The following is a 14,055-nucleotide window of genomic DNA, read 5'->3' on the forward strand; positions in this document are numbered from 1 at the left end:
AACAGCCTCCTTCCTGCAGAGCTCCTGGCCTCAGGGAGGCACCTGTTTCATGCTCACCCCCAGGGAGAGGAAGGATGGAAGGGGACACTTCCGTCCATCCACTGATCTCTCCAGTCTGAGGGACGCCTTGAATCGGGGCCTGCCCCCAGTTGGCAAACTCCTAGGCATCCCTCAGAGCCCTGGGTCCTATTGGTCCTCCTCCAGGAAGCCATCCTGGCTTCCCATCTTGGATCCCCAGCTGTGGGTCCCCCCTCTTACCCAGCCAGGCTGGCATAGTTTCTGGGTTCACATCCATCTTCTCTGGACTGAGGGATTTTGGAGGGCTAGGCTGGGCGAGGTCCTTTCAAGGCAAGGGCTGGCTTCAATAATTCTGTTCACACAGGTGTGGGCCTGCTGCTGCTCCTCGGTCTCCACGTGGTGCCTCACTCCACGTACACCCTCCTCCTTCTCCATCGCACCCCAGGACACCTCCCTGGCCTTCCTATTGGGGATCTCCCTGAAAGGTGCCACCCAGCCCCGCGGGAACAGTAGGGGGGACCCGGAGGAGCTTGGCAGGGGTGCTCGCGGGGCTGTCGTAACTGCCCAAGGGCAGAGCGAGCCAGGCTGAGAAGCCATGAGGGCGGATGTGGGGGGAGGGGACCTGTGTCTGAACCCTGCAGCGCCGGGGTTCTGGAAGGCTGTCTTCCTTGCTGGATGACACAGTGGCAGGGAGCCTCAGTTTCCCCACCCGTACAGTGAGCTGCCTGAGACACCCCTCCCTCATCTGGGGGGCCCAGCTCATTCAGTGAGGTCCTTTAGGCCTGGCCTCTGACGTGCTCCTGCCTCCAGTGCTGACAGCTCGGGGGCCGGCCCCGGGGCCAACTCCTGGGGCAGCTCTGCACCTCTCCTTCCCCCGACGTGGGCCCTGGGGGTTCCAGGGATGGGGAAACTGAGAGCAGGAGGGGCAGCACTTCGGCCTCTCTCAAGGCAAGACTCAATGGTCCTGTGAAACAAGAAACAAATTCCACAGCCCACAAAAATGTGCCCCCTCCCTGCGAGGCCCCAGGGCCCGGCCCCGCCCCATGGTGGAGATGGGGAGGCCAGGGCAGCCGCGAGCCGGCGACACACATCTGGGGGCAAACCAGGAACATCTGGCTAGTGCAGCTGGTTCCGATGCCGCGTCTGCAGGGGCCTCGTGGGGGGGGGGGGCGTGCAGTCACAAATGCCCCCAGTCAACCTTCCAGGCAGAGCCCAGCCTTGCTTCTCCCCCCCCCCCCAGAAGCTGTCTGTTGCCCAGTTGCTAGAATCATCACTGGCTCCCTGCTACTCTGAGAATCAAGTCTGGGCTTCTGAACTTGTCCGAGGGACTCTGCGTCTATCTTTGAAGGTGAAGACAGAGTGAAGGTGAGAGGTGGTTAGACAGAGAGAGTGACTTCTGGGGAGGACTGTGCTGACTGCCCCGTGGTAATAATAGTAGCAATAATAATAATAGGGACGCCTGAGCGGCTCAGTGGTTAAGCAAATGCCCATCTGCCTTTGCTCAGGGCATGATCCCGGGGTCCTGGGATCCCGATAGGAAGGCTGCTTCTCCCTCTGCCTGTGTCTCTGCCTCTCTCTGGGTGTCTCTCATGAATAAATAAGTAAAATATTTTTAAAAAATAATAATAATAGGGCAGCTCGGGTGGCTCAGCAGTTTAGTGCCTGCCTTCGGCCCAGGGCGTGATCCTAAAGACCCGGGATCGAGTCCCACGTCGGGCTCCCGGCATGGAGCCTGCTTCTCCCTCTGCCTGTGTCTCTGCATCTCTCTCTCTTTGTCTCTCAGGAATGAATAAATAAAATCTTAAAAAAATAATAATAATAGCTAACACTAGCACTAGCACACAGCCCTATGGGTACTGTTCAAGCACTTTCTACATAATAACTCATAGCAACGTATGGACTGTTTTCTCTCCATTTTGTAGGTCGGGAAACTGGGGTCCAAAGAAGTGAAGTGATTTGCTCCAGATCAAACAAGTGTAAGTGGCCAAGCTGGGATTTGAATACAGATAGTCAGGTGAACTCCTACTCATCCCTCAAAGTCCTGGCCCCAAGACCCCCTCCACGTTCTTCATCTCTGTACCACACGGCCTCTCTAACGGCAACAGTAATAACATTAACGCCCCCACCACGTTGGCTATTACGCTTATTCAGTGGCGAGCACTGTGCTAAGTGCTTTCCACATGTTTAATGGTCCCCGCAGTCCCTGGAAAAGATGTCATTATTCCCCACGCCGGGAAACTGAGGCCCAGAGTAGAGTCACTTGCTCAAGGTGATACCAAAAATAAGGGGCACCTGGGTGGCTCAGTGGGTTAAGCATCTGACTCTTGATTTCGGTTGAGGTCACGGTCTCAGGGTCATGGGATGGAGCCATGCAGGGACCATGTGGAAAAAGCTTGGAAAGAAGAAAGAAGGAAAGGAAGATAGCGGCCGAGCTGAGGTTGAACTTGACTCTGACTCCAAACTTGTTCTCTCAAATGCCTCCGCAGGCCCTGGGACCTGAGTGGCCGAGGGTAATGCTGAGGGGGATGGCAGCAGCCAGAGGGCATGGCAGGTCCTGCTGTTGGGGGAGTGAAGGGGCTGACGTCCACTGAGAGGACAGGTTTTCCCAAAGACACGCAGCAGAGCAGAACCAGCAAGTAAATAAAGTGCCCACGTGGCAGCAAGCCCTGTGTGCCAGGCCCAGCTCCGCGCCCGACACATCAGACCAAGCCTTCCTGGGCGCCTACTGTGTGCTGGGCCAGCCAGGGAGCTCAAGGGGACCCAGGCCGACCTGCGCCCCACGCTTGCCAAGCTGCCCGTCCAATCAGGGTTTGGGGGGGCAGGTAAGAGAGAAGACATAAATAAATAAATAAGGTAATCTGGATGTCAGCAGCACGACAAAATAAAACAAGGTGAAGTCATAGTGACCGGAGGGGGGTGGGGTGGGTGGGGAGCCTCTTTAGGTTGAGAGGCCAAGGGGGCTTCTTGTAGGAGGCAGCATTTGAGCTGAGACCAAGTGAAGATCTGGAGAGAGTGTTGTAGGCGGAGGGAGCTGGAGGAGCAAAGGGGGGGCAGGGCAGCATGGGGAGATGAGGTGGGGGGACGACGGGGCCACGCGACCTGCAGGGTCAGCTCTCTATTCCCACCCCCACCCTCACCCCGATGCCCCCACGTGCCCGGGGCCCTCTTCGTGAACCTGCTGCCACGCGAGCGTGTTCTTAGGGAGGCCAGGCTGGAGAGCGTGTGTGGCTGGCCTGTAAAATTCCCACCTTGACCGCAGCAGGCCGGGCCGGGGGGGGGGCAGGAGGGGGCTCCCTGGGGTGGGAGGGATAACAGGATCAGCCTAATCGGGCCTGGCACAGCTGAGCAGCTGCTGTGGGGCCTGGCGGGTGGCACAAGGGACATGGATCCCCCGGGGGGGTGGCCAGGAGGGCACCACACAAAGCGGGCCATGGGACAGCAGGGGGAACAGAGAGGCACGGACTTCAGATGCCACTCGGACCCTGACATTGGCTTCCTGGGAAGGAGGGCACCCCGAGTCATCTCTTCTACCCCCGTCCCCCCAAGTTCAAAGTCCGCCTCGAGGGATCCCTGGGTGGCGCAGCGGTTTGGCGCCTGCCTTTGGCCCAGGGCGCGATCCTGGAGACCCGGGATCGAATCCCACGTCGGGCTCCCGGTGCATGGAGCCTGCTTCTCCCTCTGCCTGTGTCTCTGCCTCTCTGTCTCTCTCTCTCTCTCTGTGTGACTATCATAAATAAATAAATTTTTAAAAACATTAAAAACAAAACAAAACAATGTCCACCTCGGGTCCTTGACACACTGAGCTTTCCAGGCGCAAACGGTGCCCTCCCTTTGGGTCTCGGTTTCCCCAACTGGGAAGCGAGACCCACTGGCTGCGGGCAGGACCCCCTTGTCTCATTTCTTCCAGAACCAGCCCGAAGCCTGGTTTCACTTGGACTTGAAGGGAAGATCTTTCCGCTCCTGAATACCTTTGCTTCCTGTCGCCCGCCGGGCTTCCTTCGTAGCTGTTACCTCCCCTGAAAGTAACCTCTCCCAGAAATAACCCCCCCAAAACCTTCGTGGGACAGTAGCGGTGTGGCCGTTGACGTCACGGCTCGTGGGCCTTGTTCTTCAAGATGATAGACTTAGACCGCAGGGTGGAGCCCAGAGTGGGGAACCAAGGGCCTACCAGCTCAGGGTAGGAGGGGTCAGAGGAGACTTCCTGGAGGAGGGACATCGGGGCTGGGGCTATGAAGGATGAGTAGGAGTTTTTGAAGACCCGGCTGGCTGGTCTGGGAGCCTCCCGTCCACTCCCTCACCCACCCCCAGGAGTACCAGGCCCCAGGCCTGTCCTATCCTGTGTGTCATCCTACCACAGAGCGTGGCACGCAGCAGCTCGTTGCTCAGGAAACACATGGGCATGAAGGAAAGATCCCTTCGGCTCACCCAGTCTCAGTTTTCTCAGCTGCACACTGGGGAGAGACAGCCTCCCGCCGGGCCCGCCCGATGCCTCCTTGGTGCTCGCTAGGCAGAGGGCAGACCCCAGCTGCCCCCCATCTCCCCACGTGGGGCTCCCCCTGGGGGCCCAGACCCCTCGGCCCTACCTTGGGGACCAGGAAAGATGCGTCTGCAGAAGAATCTATGGTCACAGCAAAGAAGGCTGGGCCCAGGGATGCCAGATGCCTGAAAGACCCATTCTTCCCTGCCCTGTTTCCAGCCCTAACCTCCAGGATCCAAATGCCCCAGCCCAGTTCTCCCCCTGCCCACCTCTCAGAGTGGTCTCTCCCTCCCACAGTCACCTGGACACTCCGGATTTTCTTTTTTTTTTCTTTTTATTTATGATAGTCACAGAGAGAGAGAGAGAGAGAGAGAGAGAGGCAGAGACACAGGCAGAGGGAGAAGCAGGCTCCATGCACTGGGAGCCCGACGTGGGATTCGATCCGGGGTCTCCAGGATCGCGCCCTGGGCCAAAGGCAGGCGCCAAACCGCTGCGCCACCCAGGGATCCCTACTCTGGATTTTCTAAAACGAGTCGTGTTATTTTCTGGATCTTTGTCCGTGCAGTTCCTGCTGCCTGGAAGGCCCTTTCTTTTCCCCACTTCGAAAACTCCTACTCATCCTTCACAGCCCCAGCCCCAATGCCTTCTCCTCCAGGAAGCCTCCCTCGATCCTCCTACCCCTGAGGTAGGCCCTTTGCTCCCCACTCTGGGCTCCAGCCTGGGGTCTAAGTGTGTCTTCTTTAAAGGACAGGGCCTCCAAGCCCCGCCGCCAACAGTCAGCCACACCATCACCATCCAACATACATGTGGGGGAACAGTCTCTTGATTGTGTCCCTGTGCCTGGCTGCAAACTCGTTCCTTTGCCTGCCCCAGACTCTTGAAAGCTATGTCCTCTGCTTGTTTCCCGAAAGCAGTGATGGTGGAATTTCGGCCACGGTGCCCTGCCACAGAGGGGGATGTTGTGTTCGCGTCCCTGTACCTCTAGAACAATCTCTTTGCAGCTTGTCACTAGGACTAGGCTAGAAGGCCTCGGGGAGTAGGGGGGGTTGGGCGGGCTTCAGAACCCTGAACCTCAGAAGTTGGAGGATGAAGGGAATGGGGATTGGTGTCCAAAGGGCCCCGAGGCAAGGGGCTGGGGGTGAGGGGAAACGGGCAAAGCTGGGAGTCTTCCCTCCGCGGACATCCTGACATCCGCCTAGACCAGTCACGCCCCATCGGGGCTTCCTCAGCCTGGGGCACTTGAAGACAAAGAGTGTCATGGAACACAGAGAGAAGGATTGAGCAGAGACAGGACAGGGCAGGCAGGCAGGAGTGAGTTAAAGTCAGGGGTCAGCCTCCAGCTCCCCCCTCCCAGGACCCTGGCCCTGCTCTTCGGATCTGGGCTGGGGTCCCAGCCATGCAAGGAGCCACAGGCCCAGAGCCCAGCCAGTGACACCACAATATATGCTGTTGCTTCTTTGGGGAAGCGGTGGCCGTGCCACCCGCCCCTGCGAGTGGCCTCCTTCTTCCCCCCAAATCTGCCCAACTGTCTGCATCCGCCCCTGCCTAGTGACTCCTGACCCCCACATGCACCTTCTGGGGGAATTCTGCGGCCACCCCGAGGAAGAGATGCCCTTTTTAAAAAAGCCGGGAAGGCACACCCCCCTCGCCTTCAAATCCCGTCTTTGCCCTTAAGGGACTACCCTCCCCCCAAAAAAGGGTTTCGCGCCCTCTTGTGGCTGCACAGGCGGCTCCCGGAGCCGAGAGAGCCGGGCCCTTACCGGAGGACACCGTGTCCCCGGAGGCGGCGGCGGCTGGAACGCGCCACTGACAGATGTTTACTTCTGCGCGCAGCTGGGCCGACGGCAGCTCCCCGGCTGGGGTCTGCGGGCCCGACGCCCCCCACGGCCCCCGGCGCACCGCAAGGCAGCGCGGCGTCTGGGGCTCGCCCTCGCAGAGGCTGCAGAGGGGGTTCCGGCTGCCCCCGCGCCCACCCCGCGCCCACCCCGCTCCCACCCCGCTTCAGATGCACACTTGGAGGTCCAAGGGCGCAGAGGCGCGCCCGCCCCGTCGCACCGGGCCCGGGCCGCCCTGCCCACCTCGCCCCCCCCCGCCGTGCGCGGACCCGTGGCCCCCAGACCCCGCGCTCATCCACACGCCGGGGCTCGCCAGAGGAGGGAAGCTACCGGTCCATCCCGAGCCCTGGAAGCCCCCCACCCCGTCCTCCGGGCCGGGCCCCCCCAGCGCCGGCCCCCCGCGGGCCCCCCGCCTGCCCTTGCTTACCTGCTCGGGGTGCCCGACTGCCCGTCAGTGGTGGCCGCGCCTGCCGCCCGCGCCGGCCCCAGCCCCTGCCCCTGCCGCCGCGACCGCCATCCGGGCCGCCTGGGCCCGCGGCGCCCGGGGGGGCCCGGGCCGGAGGGGGCGGCCGCGGGGGGGACGCGGCGCGGGCCGGCCCATGGGGCCCCCCCGGGCTCGATCAGCCGCGGGCTGCGGCCATCCCGGCCGGGCTGGGGCGGGGGCTGGGGGTGCCCTGGACGGCCGGCGGCGCGGGGCGCGGGGCGCGGGGGCGCACGGACGGCGCGGGCGGCCTGGGCGCGCGGCGCTGGGCTCGGGGGCTGCGGCGCGGGGGGCCCGGGCGCTCGGAGCGGCTCCGCGGCGCGCTCTCCCGCCGCCTCCGCCGCTCCCGCCGCGGACGGCTGGGCCGGCTCGGGGCCGGGGGCGGGGCCGGGGGCGGGGCCAGGGCGGTGGCTCGGGTTTCCCGGGACGGGAGCCGCCCCCGCCCAAGGGGGGGCGGGCGGCGCGCAGGTGGCGGGGGTGCGGGGGCCACGGCGCCCCGGGGCAGGGGACCTCCCGGGGCCCCGCGGCGCCCCCTCCCCAAGGGCTCCCTTCTGGGATAGGAGGCACAGCGCCCCCGACGCCAGTGCCGGCGGCCTTGGGCGCCCCACACTCTGCCGAGGATCTGGCTTTACTGTCAGACGCCGGCTCCTGCCTGGTCCCCTTCCGGAAGGCAGGGCCCCGAGAAGTACTCTCACCAAGGAAGCCCCTCCAGGGAACCTCCAGAGCAGCGCCCCCGTAATCAGCTGCTGCCCCCCATCCACAGACCCAAGACGGCGCATCTTCCCTAAATCCGGGGCCGCGAGAAGCCCCTCCCCGGTTCTCCTCGGAGGCATTAAGTCACAGCACGACCCCAGACGGCGGTCACAGCGGCCAGAGCCCCCTCCTGCCCCGCTGAAGACTGTGGGGTCCTGCTAGTCCCGCCCCAGGCCCTCCTTCCAGAAATCCAGAGAAGCCCCCAGGACAGAGCCGTTCTAGAGGACTGAGACCCAAAGCTTTTTCCTAAGACAGTAAGTAAGTGGTACCCTAGGACTGAGGACAGCCGCTGCCCACCGAGCCCCTCACGAAGCGGCCGTTCTGCCCGGGCTGCACCCAGCGCCCCGCAGCGGCGCCCATTCCCACCGCCGGCTCCCCCCGCGCTCTCTGCGCACCGGGACCCCGCGGGGCGCCCCCACCTGCGCGCCCAGACCCGCCGCGCCCCCGCCCCGACGGCTCCGCGTTCCTGCAGCGCCCCCTGGCGGCGCCAGGCGGCTCGGGGCGGGGGGTGGGCGGGGCTGGAGCCGCCGCGGCCCCGCCCCGCCGTGGCCTAGTTACCGAAACACCCTCCCCGCCGCCCCGCCCTCGGGCCCCCGCCGCGGCCTTTTCCCGCGCGCTCCCGGCCGCCGCCGCCTGTGTTCCCGGGGCCCGCTGCTCTGGTTTCTCTCTCCTGCCGCCTGATTTCTTGGGGCCTCCTCGTCCGGCCCAGGCCGCCTGCATTCCTCTGATCCCAGCAGCCCTGGCATTGGTCTGGGTAGGAGACCTTCCTAGGAGCTCCCCCCTCCCCTCGCCTCCCCTCCCCTCCCCGCCAACACACACACACACACACACACACACACACACACACACACACACACACACCCCAAGGGGCCTGTACAGCTTGCACTACTATGCCGCCTACGCGGTGATAGGAGACACTCAGTCTCACCCCTGCACTGGGGCGCATGCGGGTGGGCGACGCCTGGGTCTGCGCACAGCCACCCAGGAGTAGGCCAGGATGTGAGCTTGCAGGTAGGGTGGGGGCACAAGAATGAGCAGGTGTCGCGGAAGTGGTGGCGTTGGAGCCGCCGGTCCTGGTCCAGGATGGGAAGCACAGGTGTCTGCTCTGTGCGGCCTTGGGCGGGTACATCTTGAATGTGGCTCAGCTTCTCGGCCTGTAACACAGGGTATTATTAATAGACCCTAATAGGGTTGTAGTGAAGATTGAGTGAGTAAATATGAGTAACTGTCCCTGGGTGGTGTTGAGCAATAATGTCTGCCATTATCCGTGTCACCCCGTGCTCACTCCCAGTGACACGCACGTCCTGGCGTGACGAGAAAGGTCTGACCTCCCCCGTGGCCACTCACACACAGACCCCCAAATGTTCGATCTGGCTGGGGTCACACCCTGGGCCATCCTTGTTCTCACACATCCTGGGACACCCTTTATGAGAACAGCACCACCCCTGTCCTTGCCCGAGGACATGCATGGACACACACACACAGGTGTCCTTGTTTCACTTCCAGCCAGACACGCTTATGCACATGGACACGAAGCTCACACTACCCTAACACACACACATACACATACACACACATACACACAGTGCCCAGTAGAGACACAGACACACCCAATATTCACACCCAAAGGACCCTCAGCCCATCGGCCCTCAAAGGAACTTCTTGGTTGCTCATGCACATTCATGCACACTCGGTGGATCGTTACACACTCCCATGCTACCTGCTGCCAATACACACGGCACACGTTAATACACACATCGGCACACAGTGTGACCCACTCCACGCTCGCTACTGGTACCCATGGCCACAGTGCAGGAGTACGCACTACCTATCCCACAGCCACACAGCGCAGGAGAGTCCGAGACACTGTCGTGCGTGTCTACACATGCACACGCACGTGCTAGGCCAGTCTGGGAGGCACAGCCCCCTCGCACACATGCAGCCCAGCCAGGAGCCCACCCCGCCCCGACCAGCCACCATTAAGCTGTCACCAGCTGCCCCCGGCCACCTCCTGCTCACCCCACACCGCTGGTATCCCCCGCCCCGCCCTGGCTGGAGGCCCTGGGGGTGGGCGCCTGCAGACACATGGGGCGCGGGACACACACATGTGCCCACCATGTGGACGCTCGTAAAATGGTTGCCCTGGCAACAGTGACTTGAAAAACTCGGTTCTTCCTCTGGGGTGGGCAGGGGCAGGGGCAGGGGCGCCAGGGTGAGGCTGTGGGGGGCCAGCCGGGAGGCGGGACACCAGGACACACGCCCACCTTCCCCCCACGGGTGGAGACCCCAGCACACTCGGGCCCCCGGGAACCCTGTTCTGCTCGGGGCCAGCCCCACGGGGCCCCCGGTGGCTCACGTTCATTCCGTCCTGACAGCCTCACACACCGGTGTGTCGCCTCCCGCGACCCAGCACCTCTGGACACTGTCTGTTACCAGCCCACACACCCTGTCACCCCCTGGACAGGCGGTGACAGACACCCTGTCGCACTGGCTGACTCACACGGCAGCTGGGAACTGGGGCGCACAGACACGCCCTCCCTGTGGCCCCCACCCCCCTCAGAGGAGCTGTCTGGGCCCGGCTGCCCGGGAGGCCAAGGGGATCCAGGGGCTGGTTCTATTTGCAGGAAACACGGGTATTTACAATGCTTTATTTTTAAACCTTCCTTCTCCCAGACTGTGGCTGCTGTGGGGCGGGGGTGGGTGGAACCGAGCCTTGAGCCACCCTGGCTTCCAGAGCAGCCCGGGGGTTGCGTGGGGTTGGGTCCCCCCGAGCGCACGTAGGCGCAGAGACAGGCTGGGCGAGGAGCGGGGGGGCATGTGGGGGCGCGTGGCCCCTGCGGCTGGGGTCAAGGCCAAGGCAGGGGCGGGACAGTACAGGTGCACCCAGAACCCAGGCCCTGTCACCTGCCCGCCCTCCGCGGTGTTTGCCTGGCAATTAGTTCCGCTCCCTCGTCGCCTCCTCGGATGCCCCCCACCCCCACCCCCCACCAAGGTAGTTCCGGGCGATGCCCCCGCCCCCGAGTGGCACTGTGCTCACTTGGCAGTTGTGAAACCTGGAGATCAGAGTAGCCCAGACGCTGGCCCGAGGTCACACAGTAGGGAAGAGGCTCAAACCTGGGGCTGGATGATTCTGGAACATTCAGCCACTGCCTTGGCCGCTCCCCCCACCCCTGACCCCCGAGGCTGGCCCCCTGCCCTTCCTGCGCGGTCACTGCTCCCAAGGGGAATGCTCCGTTCACTGGTGGAGGCCCAGGCCGAGGTTCTGGGAGGCCAGCGGCTGCTGGCCAAGGCATGGACTTGGCTGGTGGAGAAGTTTCCATCTTAGCACCAGGAGCTGGTCCAGGCCCTGCGGGCCCAGGGCTGTACCTCACGACCCCCAGGAACCAGCGCTGCAGGGGTGGAGGTGGCCCGGAGCCCTCCGTGGCTTCTCTCTCCCGCCACCCCCAGCTGGAGCAGCTCCAGACCTTCAGCGTGCCCCCCCTTTTGTGAGCTGGTAACGGAGATTGCCGGGCCTCAGTTTACTCATCTGTGAAATTGCTCCCACATTCTTTCTGTGCCCAGTGCAGACCCTCAGGGAGTGGCAGTGTCGCTGTCACTGAAGTGAGAGGGCTTGCCGGGGGGTCCCTGGGACAGCACAGAGCTGCCCATGGCTAGCCAAGAGGCTCCCCGAAACTAGACTTCGGGGTTCTTAACGTGACAGTAGTCATCCTTGCCCCCAAGCTGGACCACGCTGAATGGAGAGGGGCCTCAGCCCTGACAGGGGACACAGCCCAGGGGCAGAGCGAGGGCCCTGGGGGCCAGGAGGAGCTGGTGGCCTTGGCCAGAAGGGGCCTCTGAGGCCCGTGGGCGGCAGGAAGATGCTGGCCGGTTCCAGGCAAGGGAGGATGGGAAAAGCAGGGCTGGCGGCCGTCCCTGTAGGGCCATTTGCAGCCACAGGCCACAGGCCAGGGGCCTTGTCCCCAAGGGCCGCAGGTCAGCAAGGCGGGAAAGCCATCAGGCCAGCCCAAGGGAGCCAGGGCAGGCGGCCGGGTGGGGCCTGGGCCTGGGGTTGCGCGGGCACCCGTGGGGCAGGGCCGAGGCTCACAGAGGCACACGCTCACACACGTGCACAAAAAGCCACAAATGTGTACACACCGTCACACAAACGAGAAACACAGACACGCACTCACAGACACACACACTCCCCCACACTCAGAAGCAACCGTATTCACCGACACCCCCAGTCACACACAATCTCCAGGCACAGCTGCAGATGTGTGTACACCATCACACAGGCAAAAGCCATAAATGGCACAAAGTGTCACACGAACACATCCGCTCACATGTGCAGCAGTCCCAGCTGCCAAGGCTTGAGGGTGCCCTGCGGCACACACCCCCCCCAGCACCCTGGCTCTTGCCACCCGGCCGCCCAACCCTGCTGTCTCGCGTCCTTGGCCTGGGCTGCCCTAATCCCTGTCTCGTGTCCTGAAGCCAGAAGATAAGGGGCAGCTGCAGCCCCAGATAAAGGAGGCGCAGCCGCAAATCCGGGGTGGCCCCAGCTGAAACGGGCACTGAGCCCGGGGCCGCACCTGCCCTGCTGCTGCCACCCCATCCGGCCTGGCTAAGAGGGACAGGGAAAGGGTGAGGGAGAGACACAGGGAGGGAGCAGGGAGCCAGGGAAGAGGGACTCAGAGAGAGAGAGAGACAGAGAGAGACAGAGAGAGACAGAGAGAGACAGAGAGGTAGAGAAAAGCAGAAGAAGAGAGGGAGACGGAGACCAACAGACAGAGGGGGAGAGCGAGTGCACGCAGCGCACACAGCGCCTGGTCAGAAGGCCAGCTCCGCCTTCGCCAGGCCCTGCCTCCCCCCATCTGAGTGCCTCAGTGTCCCCATCTATAAGAGGCCCCTGTGCCACCTGCCTCCTTTCTGCTTCTCTAAATAGGTCAAGGCAGGGGATTCAGAGTTCGACTCAGGCCTGGTTCAGGGTAGGAGGGACATCTTCCTGAGTGTCCCCCGCACTCTCCAGGGTGACACCTGGGAAGGTCTCATCCCCCCGCCACAGCCTCAGTGAAGGCAGGACCCTCTAGAGCAGGTCTTGGCCCCTCTGTGCCTCAATCTCCCAGCCACAAGAAGATCCACTCACTCAGCAAATGTTCGTTGGGCACCTACTGTGTGCTGGGCCTGGTGCTGGGTGCTGGGGACACGGAGTGACTGCGGTGGACCCAACTCCCACCCTCTCTGAGCTAATAGTACAGTGGGGAAGATGGCATGTGGCCAGGTGGCACCAGGATGCTGAGGGCCATGATTCCCCGGGGCGAGGGGGGGGGGTGATGCTCAGATAGCTGCAGAGCCTGAAGGGGGCAGTATCCCCAGCGGGGGAGTTAGAGAGGCTTCTGGAGGAGGGGGGAGGAGGGACAGGGAGGGGGAAAGGAGGAGAGAACTAGAGGGTGAGTGGAATGAACAAGGTGGTTGGGAGCAGGGAAGAGACTTCCTGCAAAAGGGAACAGCACATGCAGAGGCTGAGAGGTCCGACTGGCTCACGGGAGGTCTGGAATGAAATTGGTGCTTGAGTTTAGGGAGTCAGGGGGTGATGAGGAATGAAACTGGGGAAGGCAGCAGGGGCTGGGTCCTGTAGGAACTTGGGGGCTCTGGGACAGGGCTGGGGCAGTAGGGAGACATGGAAGGATTGGGAGCAGGGCCTTGGTCAGATTTGTGGCTGGGAGGTGGGGCTTTGGGGGTAAGATGGAAGAATGAGGCCCTGAAGTGGGGGGCGGGGCAGTGATGGGAGAGGGGATGGACTAGAGAGAGGCTCTGGAGGACAGGGGGCAGGACACAGGAACCCACGGGGTATGCGGGGAGAGGCAGGGGGGGGACGTTGATGACCTGGTCTCTGGCTCAGGGCAGTGGGGTGGTCCCTGTCCAGGGACCTCTGGGACCCATGGATTCAGGTGGATTTGGGATGAATGCCTGTTCCCTCTGCACAAGGTCAGAGAGTAGAATAAGTGAGTTAATGCCAGAAAAGGGCTTAGGGGGGGTACGCCTGGGTGGCTCAGCCATTGAGCGTCTGCCTTTGGCTCAGGGTGTGACCCTGGAGACCCGGGATCGAGTCCCACGTCGGTCGGGCTCCCTGCATGGAGCCTGCTTCTCCCTCTGCCTGTGTCTCTGCCTCTCTGTGTCTCATGCATAAATAGAAAATCTTTAAAAAGGGGGGGGGGTGCTTAAGGGATGCCTGGTTGGCTCAGCGGTTGAGCATCTGCCTTCGGATCAGAGTGTGACCCTGGGGTGTCAGGATCGAGTCCCACGTCGGGCTCCCTGCATGGAGCCTGCTTCTCCCTCCGCCTCTCTCTCTGACTCTCATGAATAAAATATTTATTTACAAAAAAAGGGCTTAGAAGTAAATGTTGAGTAATTGTCGAGCTACTGGCAAACGATTTAAACCATATCGTCATACCGAGCAGTTAACATTACATTATTAATTTTAATTTTGTTGTCAACGGCCAGTCCACACACAC

The 14,055-nt window shown here is 62.6% G+C and overlaps 1 protein-coding gene and 1 long non-coding RNA gene across 2 annotated transcripts in view; one reads left to right on the top strand and one right to left on the bottom strand.

The window, feature by feature from the left end:
* LOC140611006 (uncharacterized) overlaps positions 1 to 2,925 on the top strand; it is a 5,663-nt gene extending 2,738 nt beyond the window's left edge. Inside the window, exons 2-4 of the long non-coding RNA XR_012012398.1 lie at positions 383 to 503; positions 1,259 to 1,383; positions 1,941 to 2,925. This is a non-coding gene — a long non-coding RNA (uncharacterized lncRNA). The remainder of the gene's footprint in view (positions 1 to 382; positions 504 to 1,258; positions 1,384 to 1,940) is intronic.
* The window catches only part of LOC140611010 (neurturin), a 14,308-nt gene extending 7,446 nt beyond the window's left edge, over positions 1 to 6,862 (bottom strand). The window contains exon 1 of the mRNA XM_072787670.1: positions 6,758 to 6,862. The gene's annotated coding sequence lies outside the window, so the exon portion shown is untranslated. The remainder of the gene's footprint in view (positions 1 to 6,757) is intronic.
* Positions 6,863 to 14,055: the final 7,193 nt, after the last annotated feature.

The sequence above is a fragment of the Canis lupus genome, chromosome 19 (genome assembly GCF_048164855.1).
Source record: "Canis lupus baileyi chromosome 19, mCanLup2.hap1, whole genome shotgun sequence".
NCBI lineage: Eukaryota > Metazoa > Chordata > Mammalia > Carnivora > Canidae > Canis > Canis lupus.